This window comes from Moschus berezovskii, chromosome 4, assembly GCF_049115385.1.
Source record: "Moschus berezovskii isolate FMDL1 chromosome 4, NW_MosBer_1.0, whole genome shotgun sequence".
NCBI classification, from domain to species: Eukaryota; Metazoa; Chordata; class Mammalia; order Artiodactyla; family Moschidae; genus Moschus; species Moschus berezovskii.
In genome coordinates, this window is record NC_142463.1 from 73,056,981 (window position 1) to 73,064,026 (window position 7,046).

Here is a 7,046-nt window from a genome sequence, read left to right on the forward strand (position 1 = left end):
AAAAATATGAAATGCTTCATTAGAATTTCTGTGTTATTCTTCCTCGGGGGCTGTGCTCATCTTCTCCATGTCTCTAATCTCACTGTAGTGCTGCTGAAAAGAGCACTGAACTTCTTCTTAGGAGGCCAAGTCAAAAAACATTTCCCTTCTTGAGAACCAGCCATCAGATGGAGTGACTGGAGGGCTGCAGAACCGGCTCAGGTCAGCTTCACATTGCCCTGACCACACCACTGCTTTATGTTGGTGGGGAAGTCACTTCCTACCCTCTGCAAGAACCTGCAGAGGACTCAAGTCTCTGGCAGCAATTTCTGGATTGAAACTGCATGAATTGTGCTCCTGAGGGCAGGATCCATGCTTTTTTAAGAAAATGTTTGTCTCTGTATGTCTAGTTCTGGGCACAGAATTGATACACCATAAATGTTTGTTGGGCTTCCCAGGTGGCGCTAGTGGTAAGGAACCCACCTGCCAATGCAGGAGATGTAAGCAATGTGGGTTTGATCTGTGGGTGGGGCAGATTCCTTGGAGGAGGGCATGGAAACCCACTCCAGTATTCTTGCCTGAAGGATCCCATGGACAGAGGAGCCAGGCAGGCTACAGTCCATGGGGTCGCAAAGAGTTGGACACAACTTAAGCGACTTAGCTTGCATGCAAGCAAATATTTGCTGAATTAAACTGAATAAACTAGGACCCAGGGGGAAATATGGGCTTTGGAGCATTATCTTTATTAATGACAAAGATGTGTCCCTAGTGCGTGTTTAACTACCATGAATGTGTCTACCAGAACTAGGAGTAACCCAGGAAGTAGGGATTGAATGTTCTCTCCAATCACTCTTTGCCAGAACATCCCTCTCTCTCCTCCTCCCAGTGGGATAGACTATACTGTTCTGGCTCCCATGAAGGGTTGAGGTGTTCCTGTTATTTGCTTGCTTTCTTCTTGGAATTGCTTAGAATAGTTCTCAGAACGCTGCAGGGAGTCAATGTGGAATGAGTGACTAAATGATGGTTACTCACCCCAGGGGTGGGACAGTCTTGCAAACGTCAGCTGGGATTGCCCTCTGCAATCCTAGAGGGAGACACGTGGGGGTCCAGACCTACAGCCTTCCACTCTCTTCCGGAGCTGGGGCTGACTCTGTCCTGGTTTGGGGCTCCTCCTCAGTCAGGATTAAAGTCACTCTGTTTTCAATCTGCATCTTTCTAGACCGCCTTTATGATAATGAGTTGTATCCAAAAGAAGTTAGTTCAGTGCTACTTCTAAATCTTTTATTTTGCAAACCAAGCATGCATTATTCTTTAATACTTCCTACTAGTTTACGCTTCCTGGATTTTAGCTCATTCTAATGACACTCTCCCTCATTTTCCTAAAAACCCTTTAAAATATTTGATAATCACTTTTGCTCAAGATAAGCAGAAGAAAGTCCTTGGGGGCCACCAGCTCCTCTCTTTAATCACTGGCTACAGTAAACTTTCAGTCTCTCTTTTCCCCATCCCCACCCACCCATTGCTATAGTTGTGGCTTACCACTACATTGCTGATTTTTGCATAGTATCTATTTGCTGTTAGATTCAAGATTGGCCCTTCTCTGTCCAGCCCTTTAAAGTAGGGAAATGTATTTTCCAGGCTCCCTTGCCTCCTCACTGCTAAATTCAGTCATTGGGAGGAATTGGTGGAGGACTAGAGGGCAATAGGAAGGGAGAAGCTGAGGTATTTCCACCCATCCCCAGCCCCTACTTTGGTTTGTGTGCCCACTGCTGGCTGCATCTCCTCCATGGACCCAGTGGGATAGTCCTAACCCTGGGACGCCACCTGTTGTCTCTCCATCCCCAGGGTGAGTAGAAAAGTCCACTTTTGTTCCTCTCAAGATTTCTTTCCTGTGTCCTCTTTGGTTTCTCAGCTCTGACATTACCTTCATAACCAATATGCATATGCATGTGTTCTCAGTCATGTCTGACTCTTTGCAACCCCATGGACTGTAGTCTGCCTCTGTTCATGGAATTTTCCAGTCAAGAATACTGAAGTGGGTAGCCATTTCCTCCTCTAGGGGATCTTCCCAACCCAGAGATCAAACCTGGGTCTTCTGCATTTCAGGTGGCTTCTTTACCATCTGTGCCACCAGGGAAAAATAAAATGAAATAAATATTAAAATAATAAAATATTTTAAAAAGAGAAAAAGTTATATGAAATACTGATTCAAAAATAATCAGTATTTTTGAATCAATATTGATTCAAAATCAATACTGGGGCCAGTATGTAGGAAGGTCAGTCATGTGAGAATGGTGTAGGCATGGCAGGTACTGTTTGAGCAGAAGAGGTACAGGGAACAAGAGAGCACCCATCCCGAGTGGCCTGACTATACAGCAGGCACGAATAAACTACAACACGGGTTTTATAGTTTCATACATCAAAATGCTGACAACAGAGACTGACCTTTGAAAAACATCCAAGGGCTGTTTTCAGGTAAGTAAACATTCAGCTCAGTTTCTTTCTCTTCTCAACACCTTGAGAGTCCCTTGGACTGCAAGGAGATCAAACCCATCAATCCTAAAGGAAATCAATCCTGAATATTCACTGAAAGGACTGATGGTGAAGCTGAAGCTCCAACACTTGGCCACTCCATGCTAAGAGCCAACTCATTAGAAAAGACCCTGATGCTGGGAAAGATTGAAGGCAGGAGAAGAAGGGGATGACAGAGGATGAGATGGATGGATGGCATCACTGGTTCAATGGACATGAGTTTGAGCAAACTTTGGGAGATGGTGAAGGACAGGGAAGCCTGGTGTGCTGCAGTCCATAGGGCTGCAAAGAGTCAGGCACAATTGAGAGGCTGAATAACACCACCAGCACCTATAGTCCACACAGCTATCCAAAGTGTGGGTTTGTGGTCAGCTGATTGGACTTACAGATTCCAAGCTGGCCATCTCAGTTAGACTGGAATGTGATTCTTTGCACGCGCTGCTGAAGACTGCATTGGAAGGCAGTGGAATTCAGTAACACACAGGGATCTCAATAGGAAGGATGCACTAGCTGGACTTACTGAATCTGCCATTCGAGTAAGTCTCATGGACTTGAAGACACAATTCATTTAAATGCTTCATTGTGTGAATAAATTCTATGCTCAAAAATGTTGCTATCTTTAACTATAAATCAATTAACTAACCAGGATAGAAAAATATAACTCTTACACAGTCTAGATAATCAAATAAATCTCATTAGCCCAGTCTCTCACAGTGGAAAGCTGCAGGAAGCCAAATTGTCAGCTGAGTGATTCTAGATTAAGAACCTAGTAACATATTAATAGTTCTAGGACTCAGATATTAGATGATCTGGGCTCTGACAGCCAGATGAGTCCTTCTTCTCAGTTGGGCTCTCTATGTCCTCATTGACCTCTAATCCACTTCCAATAAATTCACCCTAGTCTCCTGGGATGATACCAATAGGCACAGCCAAAGCTTGTTTCTGAAACTCCCTCCTTTCTGTGCTTCTGTGGGTGATTAACTCATTCCTCTATAAAATATGTTAATACTTCAGTCATGTCTTGCTCTGCCCCAGGAATCATTCTGTCTCACTGACTCTTAGATTGGATATGCATGCAGGCCATAAATAGCTCTTGAACATTTATTCCAAGCTAAGCAATAGAAATGGCTCTTCTTCAACCTACTGGGCGATTTGGCTTTATGATTTAACCCCTCAGAGGGAACCCATTTCTCCCTTTTCCAAATATTTAGGACACCCTTCTAGCTCTCCTACTCATAGTCTTTGCTACCAAGCAGACCCCAAATACTGATGGATTTGCCCTCCTGAACAATCTCTCCTGCAGACAGCAGAGCGAAGGGATCGTCTAACCCAGATGTTCTGATTCCTGATGATTCCTTTCTTATTAAGTTGCTTTCTGAGCGGGTATGACCACCTTTAGAGAATCTGAACAGTTTAACTTGTTCCTCTGAAGCTCAATTATTCCTGGGAATTGAGATGTTGGAAAGCTGAGGGAGGACTGAGAGACAGACAGCTGAGGTGAGCTCATGTTAGTGGCCGTCTCTGTGAGGTCTGCCCACCACGTTCCCACACCGCAGACTTGCAGATGTAAAGCCATTCATCTTTAGCACATCTTGGCCCCTGCACAAAGGATCCACCCTGTAGCTTGCATTGCCCCACCTGGATTTGGGGCCCAACACATGACATAGATACCTTTGGCAGGTGAAAAAATTAATTAGCAAGAAGCCAGATAGAATGACCCAGAAAAGCCTGTCCTTCTGGGAAGTCACTGTTCTCATATGAACTCTTGAGAAATTTGTCCTTAGGAGCTTAGCCAGGAAACCCGTGAAGTTTGTGTTCTGAACCTGTGAAGCTCAGGTCTCCAGACCAGGGGCCCCTCCAAGGGCAAAGCCAGTGTGGAAGACCATTTTACCATCTGTACGAGAACGGGGACACTGAGAGATGTTTAGAACAAAGCTTTGGTGATGCAAAATCACTGACACGCTCAGCTGCTTAATGAAAGTAAGTTCAATTACGTTAGCTATACTTTGCATAACTTTGCCTACTAAAACCAGAAAATGGACAACACATTTTAGAAAAATGTTCAAGTCTTGAAATCACAAAGGATTTCTTTGTATAAATAAGTCAGTTTATAATACCAGTGATGTCCACAGAAATATAATGTGAGCCACAAATTTTAATTTTAAATTTCCTAGTAGCTCCATTTTAAAAACTAAAGAGAAATAAGTAAAGTTAATTTCTAGAGCATGTTTTTCCAAGTCTAAGAAGGATTTGCTTCCTCCTGGTTGAGGGGATAAACTTTAGTCCTAATGTCTGGATTCCATGAGCCCTAAGGTAAGTCATATTTACATCTGTTAACGATTGAACTCCACCATAAGGAATGTGATTTGCAGGCCATGGGGTCAGAGGTAGCAGGAAAAGAGAAAGAGCCTGTAACCGAAGCATTTGACTTCATTTGAAAAATGTCCTAATTTAAGTGAGATTACTTTCCTTTGTCATTACTTTGCTAAATTAAGTCCTTTGAGAAGAGAAGCCACATTATTCTTCTTATTAAAACTTGTCTACAGCTTGCTCTATGAATGCCCATATTAAGACAAACTTGAAAATTCTCAGAGCAGCTTGCCAACGGCTTGGCACTCATGACCTTCCTTTCAATCCAAGATCAAGCATTTAAACTGCGTGGTTGTTGTTTAGTCACCCAGTCATGTCTGACTCTTTGGCAACCCCATGGACTGTAGCCCACCAGGCTCCTCTGTCCATGGGATTTCCCAGGCAAGAATACTGGGGTAGGTTGCTATTTCCTTTTCCAGGGGATCTTCCCAACTCAAGGACTGAACCCGCTTCTCCTGCCTTGGCAGGCGGATTCTTTACCACTGAGCCACCTGCGAATACAATATATAGTAAAAGGTTAACATGTGACATATGTGCTATTGTGTGATAAAAATTCTGAGGAAAGAAATAGTATGTTTTATTTAACTCAGTATATTAGAAACATTATCATTTCAACTTTTAATTAGTATAATATAAAATTGTTAATGAAATGCTTCACATTCTAGTTTCTGTTTTTTTTCCTTGTTCTTTTCTTTTTTTGGTCCCAAGTCTTTGAAACTCAGTGTAATTTACACTCACAGAACATCTCAATTCAGACTAGTTGCAATTCAAGTTGTTACTATATACATGTGGTTCGTGACGACTATATAGGACTATGGCATTTCACAGACTTTCTGATTAACTGAAATTCTATAATTTTGAAATGTGACTCAAGTAACTCATTCTTAACTCACCTTCACCAGGGCTTCCTTGTATGGCTGGGGAATCTCTTATCAACAGCCTGTGAATGATCTAACTCCCTTGTGTCCTCCCCGGGCTATTCCTGCTTCCTCTCTGTTTTGTACACTCAGCCAGAGTGACTGCTTTAAAGTCTGAAGTAGAGACCATCAGTTCTCTGCTCAAAGCATTTCCACGGCTCCTATCCCAGTCTTTTTGTGGCTTAACACGGTCCAACCCCTGCCTACATCTCTGATCTCATTCCCTAGCATCCTCTCCCTCATTTGCTCAGCCACACAGCTTCCTGCTCTTCCTCGACCATGCCAAGAATACCCCTGGCCCCAGGGTTTGCACTTGCTTCTCCTGTTCTGCGGGAATCCTCTCGCTACATCTTCCTAGACAGTTCGCTCTGTACTGTCTACACAGCTGTCACTTATCAGAAGGGCCTCCTTGGCCCCTCTATGCAATATCCCTTAAAGAGGGTTTTTCTGAAGGCCCCCCATGGCATCTCCCTGCACCCTCATCCCCTTCTTACCTGCTTAGTGCTTTTCATAGTCCTTGCTTATTTATTAGTCTATTTTCTGTCTCCCCCACCGACTCCACTAGAATGTGAACTCTGAGGGCAGAGACTGCCTCTTTGACCTTTGGAGGCACTAATGACAGAGCAGCAGTAGTACCTGGCACATAGTAGGAGCTCAACAAATTTTGGTGAATGAATAAAAGGAAGAAACCATCCTTGGTCAGAAATGCTTATGGGAACTATGGGCTCTCATGACAGTGATCAATCTATATCTAAGGCTCTTATTTGAGTTTAGTCTTAGGACTAAGTAAGTGTTCCCCTGCACTGGGAACTCATCTGTAGAGAGATGAAATGGCCACACATCTGGGTTATTCCGCCTCACACAGGGATCTCTCCCTTGACTCCCTGATTGCTATTCTTATCATTCTCTACCTGCTGCAGGCCTGGACTTGAAACACTTTGTTTGATTTGATGAACCACTAATTGATAGTTGTCAAACAATCCTAGACATGTTTCTTTGCTGGGGGCTCCTGCTCAGAACACCTCAAATTGCTTAAAACCAGCTCAGGGATCTCTGCCAAACAAATTCTGTCCTGTGACTTTCTAATTGTCCTTCTCATTATTAGTGTTTCCACATTCCCTTCAGGAATGCAGGGAGGGATGTTCCACATGTGTTCGTTGGTCGGCTGGTATTCACAATAATTTCTGTTTGCGCTGGGCATGCACAGACACAGCTCTCCAAGCCTGCTTCATGCTTCTTGTGCTCCTG

General features: G+C 43.5%; 1 non-coding gene across 1 annotated transcript; it reads right to left on the minus strand.

The window, feature by feature from the left end:
* Window positions 1-106, minus strand: LOC129541874 (U6 spliceosomal RNA). Its single transcript, XR_008682928.2, has one exon. It is a non-coding gene; the product is annotated as a U6 spliceosomal RNA (small nuclear RNA).
* Window positions 107-7,046: the final 6,940 nt, after the last annotated feature.